The 17135-nt window shown below is 37.9% G+C and overlaps 1 protein-coding gene and 1 long non-coding RNA gene across 2 annotated transcripts in view; one reads left to right on the top strand and one right to left on the bottom strand.

Annotated features, from left to right (window-relative positions):
- Window positions 1–17135, top strand: part of rnaseh2a (ribonuclease H2, subunit A) — a 118082-nt gene that overhangs the window by 66581 nt on the left and 34366 nt on the right. The gene's annotated exons all lie outside the window — the stretch shown is intronic.
- LOC119264720 lies at window positions 5660–15232 on the bottom strand. Its single transcript, XR_005131158.1, has 5 exons — window positions 15052–15232; window positions 10693–10792; window positions 7661–7772; window positions 6015–6128; window positions 5660–5871 (listed from the first exon to the last, which is right to left on the bottom strand). It is a non-coding gene; the product is annotated as an uncharacterized LOC119264720 (long non-coding RNA).

Raw genomic sequence — 17135 nt, 5'->3', positions numbered from 1 at the left:
TGGGATGATTAGGATCAGTCACAGTCAGTTGGAGGTCTCAGAATGAATGAAGCTGTAATTTGGACTGATCATAGTCAGGGGGAGGTCTCAGAATGATTGATGTGATAATTAGGATCAGTCACAGTCAGGTGGAGGTCTCAGAATCAATGACATGATTATTAGGATCAGTCAGAATCAGATGAAGGTCTCAGAATGAATGAAGCTGTAATTTGGACTGATCGCAGTCAGGTGGAGATCTCAGAATGAGAAAGCTGTAATTTGGACTGATCACAGTGAGTTGGAGATCTCAGAAGGAATGATGTGATGATTAGGATTGGTCACAGTCAGGTGGAGGCCTCAGAACGAATGACATGATGATTAGGAGCAGTCACAGTCAGGTGGAGGTCTCAGAATGAATGAAGCGGTAATTTGGACTGATCACAATCAATTGGAGGTCTCAGAATGAATAAAGCTGTAATTTGGGCTGATCACAGTCAGTTGGAGGTATCAGAATGAATGACATGATGATTAGGACCAGTCACAGTCAGTTGGAGGTCTCAGAATGAATAAAGCTGTAATTTGGACTGATCACAGTCAGTTGGAGGTCTCAGAATGAATGACGTGATGATTAGGATCAGTCACAGTCAGGTGGAGGTCTCAGAATCAATGACATGATTATTAGGATCAGTCAGAATCAGATGAAGGTCTCAGAATGAATGAAGCTGTAATTTGGACTGATCACAGTCAGGTGGAGATCTCAGAATGAGAAAGCTGTAATTTGGACTGATCACAGTGAGTTGGAGATCTCAGAAGGAATGATGTGATGATTAGGATTGGTCACAGTCAGGTGGAGGCCTCAGAACGAATGACATGATGATTAGGAGCAGTCACAGTCAGGTGGAGGTCTCAGAATGAATGAAGCGGTAATTTGGACTGATCACAATCAATTGGAGGTCTCAGAATGAATAAAGCTGTAATTTGGGCTGATCACAGTCAGTTGGAGGTATCAGAATGAATGACATGATGATTAGGACCAGTCACAGTCAGTTGGAGGTCTCAGAATGAATAAAGCTGTAATTTGGACTGATCACAGTCAGTTGGAGGTCTCAGAATGAATGACGTGATGATTAGGACCGGTCACAGTCAGGTGAAGGTCTCAGAATGAATGAAGCTGTAATTTGGACTGATCATAGTCAGGGGGAGGTCTCAGAATGAATGATGGGATGATTAGGATCAGTCACAGTCAGTTGGAGGTCTCAGAATGAATGAAGCTGTAATTTGGACTGATCCCAGTCAGTTGGAGGTCTCAGAATGATTGATGTGATAATTAGGATCAGTCACAGTCAGGTGGAGGTCTCAGAATGAATAAAGCTGTAATTTGGACTGATCACAGTCAGTTGGAGGTCTCAGAATGAATGACGTGATGATTAGGACCGGTCACAGTCAGGTGAAGGTCTCAGAATGAATGAAGCTGTAATTTGGACTGATCATAGTCAGGGGGAGGTCTCAGAATGAATGATGGGATGATTAGGATCAGTCACAGTCAGTTGGAGGTCTCAGAATGAATGAAGCTGTAATTTGGACTGATCCCAGTCAGTTGGAGGTCTCAGAATGAATGACGTGATGATTAGGACTGGTCACAGTCAGGTGAAGGTCTCAGAATGAATGAAGCTGTAATTTGGACTGATCATAGTCAGGGGGAGGTCTCAGAATGAATGATGGGATGATTAGGATCAGTCACAGTCAGTTGGAGGTCTCAGAATGAATGAAGCTGTAATTTGGACTGATCATAGTCAGGGGGAGGTCTCAGAATGATTGACGTGATAATTAGGATCAGTCACAGTCAGGTGGAGGTCTCAGAATCAATAACATGATTATTAGGATCAGTCAGAATCAGATGAAGGTCTCAGAATGAATGAAGCTGTAATTTGGACTGATCGCAGTCAGGTGGAGATCTCAGAATGAAAAAGCTGTAATTTGGACTGATCACAGTGAGTTGGAGATCTCAGAAGGAATGATGTGATGATTAGGATTGGTCACAGTCAGGTGGAGGCCTCAGAACGAATGACATGATGATTAGGATCAGTCACAGTCAGTTGGAGGTCTCAGAATGAATAAAGCTGTAATTTGGGCTGATCACAGTCAGTTGGAGGTATCAGAATGAATGACATGATGATTAGGACCAGTCACAGTCAGTTGGAGGTCTCAGAATGAATAAAGCTGTAATTTGGACTGATCACAGTCAGTTGGAGGTCTCAGAATGAATGACGTGATGATTAGGACCGGTCATAGTCAGGTGAAGGTCTCAGAATGAATGAAGCTGTAATTTGGACTGATCATAGTCAGGGGGAGGTCTCAGAATGAATGATGGGATGATTAGGATCAGTCACAGTCAGTTGGAGGTCTCAGAATGAATAAAGCTGTAATTTGGACTGATCACAGTCAGTTGGAGGTCTCAGAATGAATGAAGCTGTAATTTGGACTGATCACAGTCAGTTGGAGGTCTCAGAATGAATGACGTGATGATTAGGACCAGTCACAGTCAGGTGAAGGTCTCAGAATGAATGAAGCTGTAATTTGGACTGATCATAGTCAGGTGGATGTCTCAGAATGAATGATGGGATGATTAGGATCAGACACAGTCAGTTGGAGGTCTCAGAATGAATAAAGCTGTAATTTGGACTGATCACAGTCAGTTGGAGGTCTCAGAATTAATGAAGCTGTAATTTGGACTGATCCCAGTCAGGTGGAGATCTCAGAATAAATGACATGATGATTAGGATCAATCATAGTCAGGTGGAGGTCTCAGAATGAATGATGTGATGATTAGGATCAGTCACAGTCAGGTGGAGGTCTCAGAATGAATGATGTGATGATTAGGATCAGTCACAGTCAGGTGGAGGTCTCAGAATGAATGATGTGATGATTAGGATCAGTCATAGTCAGGTGGAGGTCTCAGAATGAATGACGTGATAATTAGGACCAGTCACAGCCAGTGGGAGGTCTCAGAATGAATGAGGTAATGAATAAGAGTGCTGTTCAACAAGCGGCCCACACCACAATGTACAAACTCAAACCACAACATTGTTTTAGCCAAAACAACACAGATTCAAAATGTCATTTTCATATGAAGCCTTTTAAACTGCATATACCAGCCTGCATTGTCTGCTGGGGTAAGCTAATCATTGGTTGGTGTTCCAAACTATGACTTTAAAATCTGATGTTCTAGAGTCAGAAAATCTAAATGAACCACTGAAGCTACAGTGCAGCCAGTCTTGTCAGTGTGTATTCCCCGTCTTTCTCAGAATCTCCGGTAATGTGAATGATGCAATGCTAATCTGATCACAATCAGCACTGTGCACACACATACACACACCACAGCTCGCCCCCACACTCACAAACGCGCCTCACATCTGTCTCATTCTAACACGCACACACATACACACATCACATATACAGATCTGTGCGAAAGTCAGAGACCACCCTTCATGTATTTAATTTCCAGCCGAACAGTTGTTAAGGACAAATGATTGATTTCTCAGTATCAGAAAATGCAAAAAACATATTTATCCGACAACTGCGCAGAAGCCTTAACAACTAAATGTAATATTCGTATCTTTTTCAGTAATTAGAATGTCACTCTTTCCTATTATTACAGCATCCATTCTTTTCAGCAGACTCACTTTCAGTTTTTTAAAGAAATCTGCATGGATATTTTTCACTCCTCCAAAATTCGGTCTTAGAAGTTGGTTATACTTTATGCTTTGAACGCATTCAATGATTATTAAGGTCTAGACTCTGGAGTGGTCAGTCCATCGACAGTCCAGTGTTCTGAGAACACTCTTCTTTGTTTGATTTGTCCGTCTCCTTTTCTCAGTAAAGTCTTCTTGCTAGCTACACATCCTTTCAGACCCATAGCGTTCAGCAGTCTTCTCACATGTCTTTTGCATAGTGCTGTATATCCCCTATTCCTTCTGAATTCTGAAAAACATGTCAATACATACTTACATATATACTCACACACAGGCAATACATGCAAGCATGCGCATGCACACAAACACAGACATTTCTCTGAAACTGATTGGTGCGCCAATGTGCTGAGGCTTTTCTCAGGAAATGATTGTGACTGAAGTGCTAAAATGAATGAGTCTGCTCTTCAAGTAATCAATACCCCAGCAAGGAAACACTCAATACTCACTCACACACTTAGCGCAGAGGCACAAAGGCTCACACTCAGAAGCAGAGAGAGTTGCACTCATCCCCTACCACCTGAAGAAGTGGGGAGGTCTTGACCTTTTATCTTTCTTTTCTCATAGCTGGCTTTGTACACAAAGGCATTGGTAGCCAATAAGATCGACGTTATCGTCATTGTGATAAATACATCACAATGCATTTTTATGAGTATACTGTGGGCATCAGTACATCTAGGACACTGTTTTATTCAAAAACACTACATTATTCTAGAACACACAACAAATGCATGCACCATATAATAAAGCAATAAGCCACAAGAGGCAAAGCATACAGTGATTTTATTTTAAGGGTGTTCCTACGCACAACCAAAAAAAATTGATAGAATCTAAAGAATATGAAAATAAAATATGATGAAATACACAAATCATCAATAAACATAAAATGTAAGCATAAAATAATGACAATAAACAATTGTTAGTCTGCTAAAATAAGACAAAAACTTTGCTTTACATACTGTAGTCATTTCATAATTCATCCTTCATTTTTATTCATTTCATAATGAAAATATCTTAATAAAGCATGTTAAATTCAGACATATTCACCCTATAAGGAGTTTCTGCTACCCAAATTGCTGCTGGAATGGTTCTAGCCACTCTGTGGGATGTCCTACACTAGGTTTAATACAACTTAAGGCAGATCTGCTGACAACACACACATATTCATAAGAATTACTTATATTTTGCAGTGAGTCCTTCAGTAAATACTTCAGTTCAAAGCGTAATACTGAATGTTAAAGAAGAGAGGTCTAGCTATCTTTTAGCCCGCTACCTTCTCCTAGCCTAGTTATTGAGGAATAACAGTCTCTCAGTTTGAGTTCTTCTTCAGTTAATACACTTGGCGGTCCATGCAAGCAGTGTAACAAGCGAGGCCTTCAAATGTGGCTCAGCCAATCATGTTTTAGGACTGGAACCCTTTGTTTTACACAAACAGATTCAGACCTATTACAGAGAGCATGTAAACAATAACAACAACCAGCATGTAGTAACTGCATGAACTGCATAGTAATAAGTAGCTATGACATCATGCTATGTTATTCATTTATTTTTACCACTTGTGAGATTGTTCCTCCTTTTTCTTCTGGAGTTGCTTACTTTTTAATGTCAATGATTACAGTGCTTGTGGTTTTTAATATCTTTTTAAAATATGACTGGAGCATTGTGTCCATTTCAGCTTCTTCCCAAACCTGAGAAAAAATATCATGCCATCATATACATACCATAACTGTCAGAACAAAACTTTGTCTGCCCATTTACGTTGTTTTTTTTTTTTTTTAAACATAATTCAAAAACATCAGATGACCTTTACACTGTGTGAAAGTTTCATAATGAATGGACTGACAGAAATGGTCCAGAAATTACTTGGAAAAAAAATCTTTTAACATTAACTTCCATTGTAAGATAAGAAAGTTTTTTTTCCTTCTCCTGTAAAGTTTCTATTTTGGAGATACAAGGTTGTGTCCCATTTAATATTGTGTGTTGTGAAACTACCTTCAAGCCTTGAGATGTTCCTTTTTCGCCATGTCGCCCACCCTTACCATAACGTGCCACGGTAGTTTTTTCTTAGGCCTGTATGTGTGAATTTCATCAGTCCACGTCCAACCCCTTACGGTTTCACAGCCACCACACTGAGACCAAATGGCTACAAGAAAGAGGAAGATGCAGCTCATTAACATACACACCAAAACCTCTGCAGCACACACACATATACATGAGGACAAACACTTCTGCTAATTCCAAAAAGAGGAAACAGGCTATCGCTAGAGAAAAAAAAAAAACCCATACCAGCTAGATGAGGAGGTGGATGTAGAACCCATTTCTGTTTTTTTTTTCTTTCCCTCCTGTCTTTCGTTCTGTCATTTGTGGGTGTGGGGTTACTGGAACATTCGGGTTGCAACACTGTTTAATGCATGCAGCGGTTACGAATGCAGCATTAATATTCAAAGTTCAGTGTGAATCTCCAAACATGAATACACATACAAAGCCAAAACACCCACAGAAATATTATGCATTACAGACATGCTCAGTGTCAGCATTAGCAATAGAGAAAAAGATTAGCAAATATGTCTCAAAAACACATAATAGGCTGCAAAACCCAGCTCTCTGAGTGTGTATGCACGTGTTACAGTTCCAGCAAATATTTCAGTATAACCCTGAAAGTGCTACCTTCACAAAGCTAACGACACTGCTACCATCGAGGGAAAGCACCACGCTAAAAATATCAGCCAGCGTCTGGTGCTCAGTCACAGCTTCTTCTACAGAGGCCGGTGCTTGCAAAGAACTCTGAAATCCCAACTTGAAAACTTGAAAAGCCTAATGGAATATTTTATCTTGCAAAGGCTGTTCAGTAGTACAGTCAGAATATTCAGTAATACAATCAGAATATGATGAAATAATCTACACTTCACTCTCTGGCCTACCTTACACAGTATAATGCCTTACTTCATAGACTTAAGTTCATATCATGTATGGATGGTTATATGAACTGATATTCACATATGGTACCTTGCTTTATTGGTACTGAACTACACTTTGACCTAATACCTCGATCTATTTGTGAGTATATTTCTGTGTAAATGACCACCCAAACAAATCCAGCCAAGAGTGGTAGTCGAGTGGTCAGAAACTTGCCCTCAGTACAGCATGGCTTACACAATTTGTTCCATCAACAGAGGGCTACAATTTCTAACTACCCCAGCAAAATGGAACTACAAGGTCAGGTTTCTACCTTCTACATTTGATCTTGTTACAAACGAGTGCCTGATACACTATATACTGCACTATCATGCCAACATCACTACTGTGCTGAGAATGGTCTACTGGTTTGTTGGTTTCCATAATATTTATCCAGTAGAAAAATTATGGTATCTATTGGAGACAGGACGTCCTCATGTGTTGCTCCTTCCTGTGGGGTTCCACAAGTGTCTATACTTGGCCCAGTTTTGTTTTCATTGTACATGCTCCCTCTGGGAAATCTGATTTATCCTTTTGATATATCTTATCATTTTCATGGTGATGATACACATCAATACAATGATATACATCAAGACATACAATTTTATCTCTCTTTGAAGCAAAATGATTTCAGTAGATTAAAAATCTAATGTAATGCGTTCAAATGAGAAAAGACTGGTTGGCCTGTAATTTCGTTAGGTTTAATGAAGAGAAAACAGAAGAGCTGATTTTGGGTTCCCAATATTTTGCCAGTGACGAAAAAAAGGATCTTGGTTCACATGTCTTGAGGATAAATTCTTATGCTAGAAATTTGGGCAGAAAAAATCAGATAAACGCCATCCTTTCATGACAGTAGTGCTTCTGCTCATGTACTAACAAGGACCAGAAGAAAGGAGCATATTACACCAGTATCAGCATCACTGCATTAGCTACCTGCAACGTATATGATAAATTCCAAAATTTTCATCTTAACATACCAGGCGGTGCATAGAGATGGACAAGAAAATATTTCTGTTGGCGGTTCCATATTCGAATGCTAGGACACCAGTCTAGCCTTCGAGTCTTCCAGCCTAGGGTTCTTAGTAGTCCCTAGAACAAAGTGGAAATGAAAGGTTGACTGCCCTTTTGCAGCTTGTGCTCCTAAACTATGGAACTATGTATTGAATGTATTGAAATGTATTGAACTATGGAAACTATGGGCATTAGTCTTTGTGGTTGGACACATCTAGTTTTTCTGTTTTTGTGTGTGATGTGTTATTTTGTTATATTATGTTTTTATTTATTTTATTGTTGGGAAGCACTTTGCAGTAAGTCTTGGGAAAAGTGTTACACAAATAAATGTTTACTTACTAAGTCAGCTGCCTTTTGAAAGAATATTATACTGAAAAGTACAGTCTTTTGAAAATAAATGTCACCTGGTTTGGCATTTGTTATTTAGCACAATGAAATACACTTTAGAATGGCGCAAATGTCAAACATTTTCTGAGGACACTACAGTTGTATTTTTGATGTATATGTGATTTACCCATGGATACGAATGGATTAAGATACTAAGAGGTGCTTTCTATTGTGATTAGACACATTAAGGCCTAATTTGGTTTGAGTGAAATGTTCTTGCGACACCTTACAGTGTTGCAACCACATTAAACAAGCTGAACCAGGTTATCAGGGTGTGCCTATTTGTCTTACGGGAAGACGACTTTACACAGAATGCCAAACAGGGCTAAAACCTCCACACTTTCCAAAGTGACCGCCTGTCACGCTGCATTCTACGCTGTGTGTTCTCTCACACGGCTGTGTGTATGAAGTGTTCTGTTTGGGTGTGTTTGATTAGGAAAGTGAGTCGGGCTTTACTCACCCAACAAAATACACAAACACACACTCCTTTACTTCATATTTTCTGAAATGACCTCACCGCTCATGGCCTCGTAATGACCCCAGTCATTACCACTGTAGTGTATGCATATTAAACTTTGGCCTTTAAGGGCTTTTTAGTTTATTTCAGAAGAACAAATCTCTCCTCCACACTTTAAAATGCAAAAAATTACAGAAATCAGGTATTTTTCTCACGCCTACACAAACACACACAGACCCGTTCTAGATTTCCCCATAAAGGTATCATCGCTATCAAATGTGGTATTTGCTTTCAGCATGTACAGAACTGAATGAAAATCAGAGACCACATTTAGGTTTTTGTTTGTTTTTCATTTTGAGTCAAAGCTTATTTTAAGTGCAAGTTATTCATTTTTCAGCAGCAGAAAAAAAGCAGAAAACATATTTAACAGAAAATTACACAGAAGCCTCAATAAATAAATATATCACCTTTTTTTAGTATTTATTGTGTTCTCTCTTGACCGTTATCACAACTTCCATACTTTTCAGTAGACTTACTTTCAGTCTTAGAAGTTGGTTGCATTTTCTACTTACCATAATCTGATAAATCCCAAATAAAAATTAAAACTCATTATTCCACTAAACCTTTCTCAGATATCCAGTTTTAGTGTTTTGACTGTTTCCTTTCCTCAGTAAGAGCTTCCTAACAGCTACACATCCTTTCAGACTTTTTTCCATGTCATTTTGGGCTGCTTCTTTTGGTCTGTTCATCATGAAATTTACAGAGTAAAGAACAACAGGCATTTCCAAATTATGTCAAAAACTGAAAAGTGACCAAAATAGAAACACAAGGTTTTGTTTTGACAGCAGCGATAAGATGTGATTGTCAGGTTTTTTTTTTTGCTGAAAAATGGTTAACTTATACTTAATGGCCATTTTGACTAAAAATGAAAGGGTGGTCTCTGACTTTTGCACAGCAGTGCACTTCCTGGCATCCTAGGGATCAATGCCAAGAAATAGCATAGTCAGGAATTCACCCTGACAAGTTTTGACCTGGCTGCTGGATTATTTATCTTAGACACATTTTTTTTCTTGCTGGTTCAATTTCATTTGAGAAAGAGCAACCGTGTAAATCACCCAGAGACGTGAAGGAGGGAATAATGTTTATCTCAGCAAAACACACTAAAAATATTGCTGGTCTTGTGTGATACACTTTGATAAATCTCATCGATTGCCTCACAACTCTCCATCAGGCTGTACAGTCCTAGCTTGGGACTGGCTGGCACAGGCCAGTTTCCTTTTTTTAATCTCAGAAGAAATAGATTCAGCTCAGTTTGAATGCTGGAAGATTCACTTACAACACTTGTGCGCTCTTGTGTACCAAAAATGGTCATAATGTACATTTTCACATGACCACTTTCCAACCTCTCTGTATTCATTCGAAATCAAAAAGCACTCAGAGCTGATTATATTAACACTGATTATAACCTCAGCATAAATGGATGGAGCTAAATAGCTAAATAGGTGGTTAGATGTAAATGTGTTGGTTCTCATGACATCACAGAAACAGTGACTTCAAAACTGGCTGTTTTTGCAGGACACTTTCCATACATGGACTATGGACTGGGGAGGGGATGGTATGTTTTGAAACATTAAAAATGTTTATATACTACACTATATACTAGTTATATACTAGTATAAGAATAAACCAAATAATTAATACAACATGTAGTTGTTTTAAGTATGTCTACAGAGCCCTGCTGGTGACATCTTGAATAAATAAAATAATGCGTGGCCACAACTTAGTAAGGCACTGGAACAAGATTCTAATGTCTGGCAAATGACTTAGTAAGGCATGGGAACAAGATAAGTTGTGGCCACGATTTAGTAAGGTGTGGAAGTGAGATCCTAATGCTAAATGATTAAATCAGGTGTGCTGGTCATGAAATTTAATAAATCCAAGCAGTGGCTGGGAGCATCGGGGAGAAAACAGATATCATACTTTGTTTTTCAATGTACACAAAAGAACTTTTATAAAAACAAGAAATTATTGTTACACAATAAATGCTGCTTTTAAATAATGTGCTTAGGTGCCTAATTCTCTGTACTGTAGACAGTACTGTAGACATTGACACAACTGTAACCCCATGACTCAGAAAAAAATATTTCAACATACCTCACCAGTAAGCTTCCATCAACACAACACAGACAGCATTGACGTCTATTTATCTCCACCTTATTCATAATGCAGCTCATCCACATGGATCCTTGACAACCTGCAACATGATATAATTATCATTATTTGTAATGTTGTACTCTAAAGTCCAAAAGTATTCCATTCAAATAATATATCAAAATATGCATTTCATTAAATTATGTTGCACAGTAAGGTTACTTGGGAATCTATGTAACAGTGGCCAGTGGCATACCAGACAGCTAAATATCTCATAACATGATCGTAATCCAACTCGATTAAGGCTTTTAATTTTTAGCTTTTGGTTAAGGCTACGCAAGTGGGTGAGGTAGCATGCCTTGAGAGTATTAATGTGTTTGAGGATGTGTTAATGTCTTAATGTGTTATTAAAACCCCTCTTCACAATCTGCAAGTGTCTGATTTCTGTCCAGTCCTGACACCCTGAGATCTTGGTTACGTCACTGGACCCATCTGTAGTATGCCATCCATGGACACTGGTTTTGTTGTACACTCAAAGCTCACCAAAAATAAAAGCCAATGGTGCTTAAGTCAATGTTTTGTTCTGTTTCTTAACTATTTCAAATGCTTTGATGATGGATCATATGTTGCAGGTGTGGTAAATAGAGACTAGAGAGAATATTCCTTTAAGGCAGTGGGCTAGCTTTTATGTCTATTATTTATATAAGCATTTAGAAGGAAGATGAGGCCTAAACTGAAGTTCTAGCCTTTTGCTGCTTTTATAAGAAAAACATTCTACTTACTTTATTTACTTACTCCATGTGAAAGCAGCAGCTAACCTTTCTATTGTGCAACTATTTGTGATGAATGACTCAAAATTATATTTGACAAGTTATTGTTTGTTTGTTTGACCTATAATGGATGATTCATGAAAAATGTTTCAAGCATCAGATGCTGAATGTTTTCAAGCAGTAGCACAAAAAATGATATTTTGATGATTATATTTCAAGGCAAATGTTTTCTAAGTGCTGTAAACAGGTGCTATTAAAGTATTTATGTGAAATATGCACAGGTTGTAAAATACATTTAACCAGTGTTGAAAATATTATTTACATTTACTTTGCATATACACAGGATTGGGAAAAATACTTTGTAAAAGTAGTGATGGCTAAATACTAAATACACTCTCCTAAATGTACTCGGTAATGTATTCCATTACAATACATAAAACGTATTCAGGAAACATTTAGAATACATTTCAAATGTAATTCTAGTACATCATGGTAAAGCACTTCAGAAAACCTTTTTTTAGTTTAATTCATGCTGTTCCTTGCTGTTACTCTTTGGCAGTTTTATGCATATAATTATTCTTTTAATACATTTCATTAAAAAAATATGCTTATAATCTAACTGAAATTCTGAACATTCTCAACATGTTTATCTCTTTCACTGCCTGCTGTGGATTTCAGTCCACTGCTGCTCCCACAATCCCTCAAGCAAGCACTGTACAACACCAAACTTAAGATTATTTGTTTGATCATTTCTTAAAAGAGCTCTGTAATGCTGAGATTAATAACTGATCATCACAGTGATTTATCAGTCTACTCAGACTTTAGCAGAGCTCAGTAACACTGAGATTAATAACTGATCATCACAGTGATTTATCAGTCTAATCAGGCTTTAGCAGAGCTCAGTATCACTGAGATTAATAACTGATTACATTGATTTATCAGTCTACTCAGGCTTTAGCAGAGCTCAGTATCACTGAGATTAATAACTGATAACATTGATTTATCAGTCTACTCAGACTTTAGCAGAGCTCAGTAACACTGAGATTAATAACTGATCATCACATTGATTTATCAGGCTACTCAGGCTTTAGCAGAGCTCAGTAACACTGAGATTAATAACTGATCACATTGATTTATCAGTCTACTCAGGCTTTAGCAGAGCTCAGTAACACTGAGATTAATAACTGATCACATTGATTTATCAGTCTACTCAGGCTTTAGCAGAGCTCAGTAACACTGAGATTAAGAACTGATCACATTGATTTATCAGTCTACTCAGGCTTTAGCAGAGCTCAGTAACACTGAGATTAATAACCGATCATCACATTGATTTATCAGTCTACTCAGGCTTTAGCAGAGCTCAGTAACACTGAGATTAATAACTGATCATCACATTGATTTATCAGTCTACTCAGGCTTTAGCAGAGCTCAGTAACACTGAGATTAATAACTGATCACATTGATTTATCAGTCTACTCAGGCTTTAGCAGAGCTCAGTAACACTGAGATTAAGAACTGATCACATTGATTTATCAGTCTACTCAGGCTTTAGCAGAGCTCAGTAACACTGAGATTAATAACCGATCATCACATTGATTTATCAGTCTACTCAGGCTTTAGCAGAGCTCAGTAACACTGAGATTAATAACTGATCATCACATTGATTTATCAGTCTACTCAGGCTTTAGCAGAGCTCAGTAACACTGAGATTAATAACTGATCACATTGATTTATCAGTCTACTCAGACTTTAGCAGAGCTCAGTACCACTGAGATTAATTACTGATCATCACAGTGATTTATCAGTCTACTCAGGCTTTATATACAAAATGTAGTTACATTTATAAATATAATATCAGTGGCAACTTAACTGTGAAATCATTCATTTACTTACTAACATAAATGTAGTATCAACTGAAATGTTAGAACCTGCTGTTCCAACAGAATTTTTCTGCTTGTTTCACAGAACTACAAAATAGAAATAAATAATATAAAATTGCATGCTTTTGTTAAAGCTGGTGATAAGTGTGAACTATAAGGGTAAATTGAGTAACTTATTGTTAATCATTTTGTTATTTTACACCTTTTTAAAAAAATTTTATTCACCTTACAATTTTTCACCTTACATCTTTCTGTGGTTTTCTCACAACACCAATGATTTGCAAAAAAACAAACAAAATAACAGATGGTTCCTTTCACTAGTAACATCTCATAGCCCTGTTAACCTTTGTTCCGCTCACATCCCTAACAGATTGGCAGAAGGCAGTCAAGTGAGCATTGTTCTTCTCTGCATCTTGCCTCGCATCTTATATGCACTATGAGTGTGTGTGTGACCTCAGGGGCAGTGTGTGCCGGCCTTTTCCTGCCAATCTCATTCCGCCCAGCGACATCAGCATGCCTTGTGTTAAAGGTCTCTGAGTGCTATAAGGCAAACTTCCCCCAACCTCAAACCTCCCAAACACCCCCAACCCCCCCCAAACGCCTTCCTCGCAGCTACACACACGTCCACTGCGCCCCAAAATCATGCAATTAGCTGCGCCTTCATTAGCGCGATTAGCCTGCCGCAGAGCGAACTTCTGACCCACGGCTTTCAGCGGGATAACGAGGGCTACGCCAGTACATATGAGGAGAAATGTGTGTGTATGTGTGTTTTAGAGAGTTTAAATGACAATAGCCATCTGGTAGCACTAAACAAGCTCAAGGCTATTTACTGTACAATGACTACAATGCTACAAATCTCTAGACTTAATAGTGTTCATAGCATTTACCAAGTGAAAAATAATCCTAGATTGTCCTGGAAAGTTTTATAAATATGAAGCCTGATGACTCTTTTACACTCAAAGTGCGTCTAATTCATTCAATCAAATTATTCAATCAAAATTCAGATCATATCAAATAATGTTATTTCAACCAGTTTCACTCAGCACATCGTGGACAAAAAAGAACAAAGAATAGTGTCTTGGAAGAATGCTGCTTTTTTGATGGAAAGCTTAACTAGGTAGCTAGCTAACCAGCTACTATTAACATGATGGGTTTTAATGGCTGCTTTATTAGCCTGCTGCATCACAGTCTACCGAGCTGGGTTGTTAATTTTCTCCTCTCTTAACATAAAAATGATATGAAAGTCATTGTGGGCTAAATAGAATATGCCAGATGCTTTTATATAGCCAAAAGGATCTAAATATATTAAAAATACTACCTACTAATCTTGCCAACTAGCAGGACAAGTGTTTCACACAAATTGTATGCCAATGATTTTTTACTATGCTCTGGAAATTAAATTGCAGGTTGCAAGTTAAAGCTTCACCTTGCAAAGCTAACTTTAGAATATGGGCCAAAACTGATCCTGAATCAAAATTTTTCTAAAGAGCTGTTAAAAATGTGAAGCCCAACGACGCTTCAACCTCCCAATACGTTTACTCTGCCAGTTAGATTCTGACAAACCAAAACTGACCCTAGATCAGCCCATTCCTTTAACTTTAATAAACTTTATAGACGCTCTGACTGGCTGACTAACAAGCTTCTCCTCTTTGTCCCTTCATTCCCTTTTACTCTCCTTGCCAGTGGGCCTCTGAAAAAGAGTCATGCCTTACCTGACTCACCACACCAAGGGGGCTCTCATGGGTCACTGCTTAGCATGCTAATGCTAGCCTTGCCCAAGAAGGCTCATCTGAGATTTCGTCCGGTCCATTTGGCCTCGCCAGCCAGCAGTTAAGTGCTCGGCAAACAGCCTGCTAGGAGGTAGTGGAGGAGCGAGAGTGTGAGTGTGTGTGTTTGGCTGTCAGAATCACTGTGTTTGTCACTGTGCTCTGGGCAGCATCTTGTTTGTGTCCTTCTGTGTCTTACGACTCTGCAGAACTAATGACTCCAGCTGGACTTAGAGGTCACCTTTAAGATCGTACAGAAACCTTGGTCAGAGAGGAAGAGATCAGAGTTGCTTTTTGTGCTTTATGTATGTTTTAATCTTATGATTTATTTATGTACTTATTTATTTAGAAAATAACAAAAAGAGGTCTTCAAATGTGCATAGTTTTAGTATATATACAGTATATCAACTCAATTGTAATGGGATCATTGCATCTACTCAAGTGCTTCCCAAATGTAGTAGCCATGCTATGCTATTCCAACAGCTTATTAAAGAAATGGCTTGATTAAACATGCTAATATGGCTAATTTTTTTTAATTCACATTTTCCAAAAAACTCAATGTTTAAAAACAAAAGAAAGTTCCAGCATGACGTGTGAGTTTTACGTTATGTTTACATCTTATTCTGTGAATTTATTGCCTGGTAGCAAAACAGAAATGTGTTTACTGCCTGAATCATGTAGACTCAGAGTTTTTCTTTATCTGATCTCCCAAGTGCACGTAAACACACTGAATAAATAACTGACAACATCTCATTTTTCTGCGGTTATCAGATTATTAAGTGCCTGTAAATGCATGCATTGTTAGCATTTCTGACTAATCTTTTCCTTTAGTATGTTGGTTCATGAACTACATCAGTAGCAGCATCAGTAGGAGTAGCAAAAACTCCTGATGGAGATTTGTAGCAGGGATAGGTGTAGAAAATGCTGATATATAAATGTAGTCATAGTCATTTATATGATTGATATATTTCCTTTCTATATGCACAAGTATAGACTGACCATAATACATTTATCTATGATGCTTTTTTCGTAAATTAACAATGACTGAAACTGACAGTTAACTCTCTAAATGTCCATATCCACAACTCATATTTCTACATGTTAGTCTACAAACTAGCAGATAAAATCTGAGGATCTCCTCCTATATATAAAAAAGCCTTAATATAATTACCAGTACCTCTATAGTAGCTGCGTTTGCGTGACAACAGGTTCTGATCCTGAGAGTGGAAGTGTCTAGTTCTGGTTCTGTCTCACTCAACACTATGCAAACAATGAACACTTCCTTTTTTTTCTGTCTCTGTCCCTCTCAGTTCAGCTTAATTCAGCTTAAATTAGCATCACTTTAAAACTTCTCATTTGCGTTGGCTTATAGGTATCACCTTGAAATGTACACCCCCATTTCCTTCCCACTGTCTATGTTCTGTGTTTACTTCTATATTTACATTCAGGTAACATTTTATTGGATGGTGTCCTGTAGATGCTTTGCAGATACATTACTCATCTTAAACTAACACTCGACTAAATATCTGTTAACATCACCTTGAGTTTAACCAAAATGTAACACACATTCTAACTCTAACATGAACCACAACCCAGAGTGTACCCTAAACCATAAACCTGGGCCTAATCTGGACTCTCAACTCAAAAAGCAACTGATTGTTTCTTAATTATTACAGCTTATCAACACTTTTGGAACAAAACACATATTTTGAACACTATTTTGAAAAACGTCAGCTAAATTTTCCATTATGGGAATATTTTTCAAGAAATACCAATAGAAATGGTCCAAAATGAGTTAGAAAAAAAACTTTTTAAACTGGAATTACATTATTTTTTCTAAAATTTTGTGTAATTAAGATTAGAGATGCGAAATGTGCCACTCAGAATGGACAGAATAGTTCACGCTGGTGGAGGAATCAGACAATCAAAACATTTAATGCCTCTAAAAGCTACATCACAAAACTTATTACACAATATGGTCCTGAAAATGTTTACCAACCCAAAATATTTTATGAATAATAGCTTTGCGA

Source organism: Pygocentrus nattereri, chromosome 12 (assembly GCF_015220715.1).
Source record: "Pygocentrus nattereri isolate fPygNat1 chromosome 12, fPygNat1.pri, whole genome shotgun sequence".
NCBI classification, from domain to species: Eukaryota; Metazoa; Chordata; class Actinopteri; order Characiformes; family Serrasalmidae; genus Pygocentrus; species Pygocentrus nattereri.
This window is presented reverse-complemented; position numbering and strand designations above follow the sequence as displayed.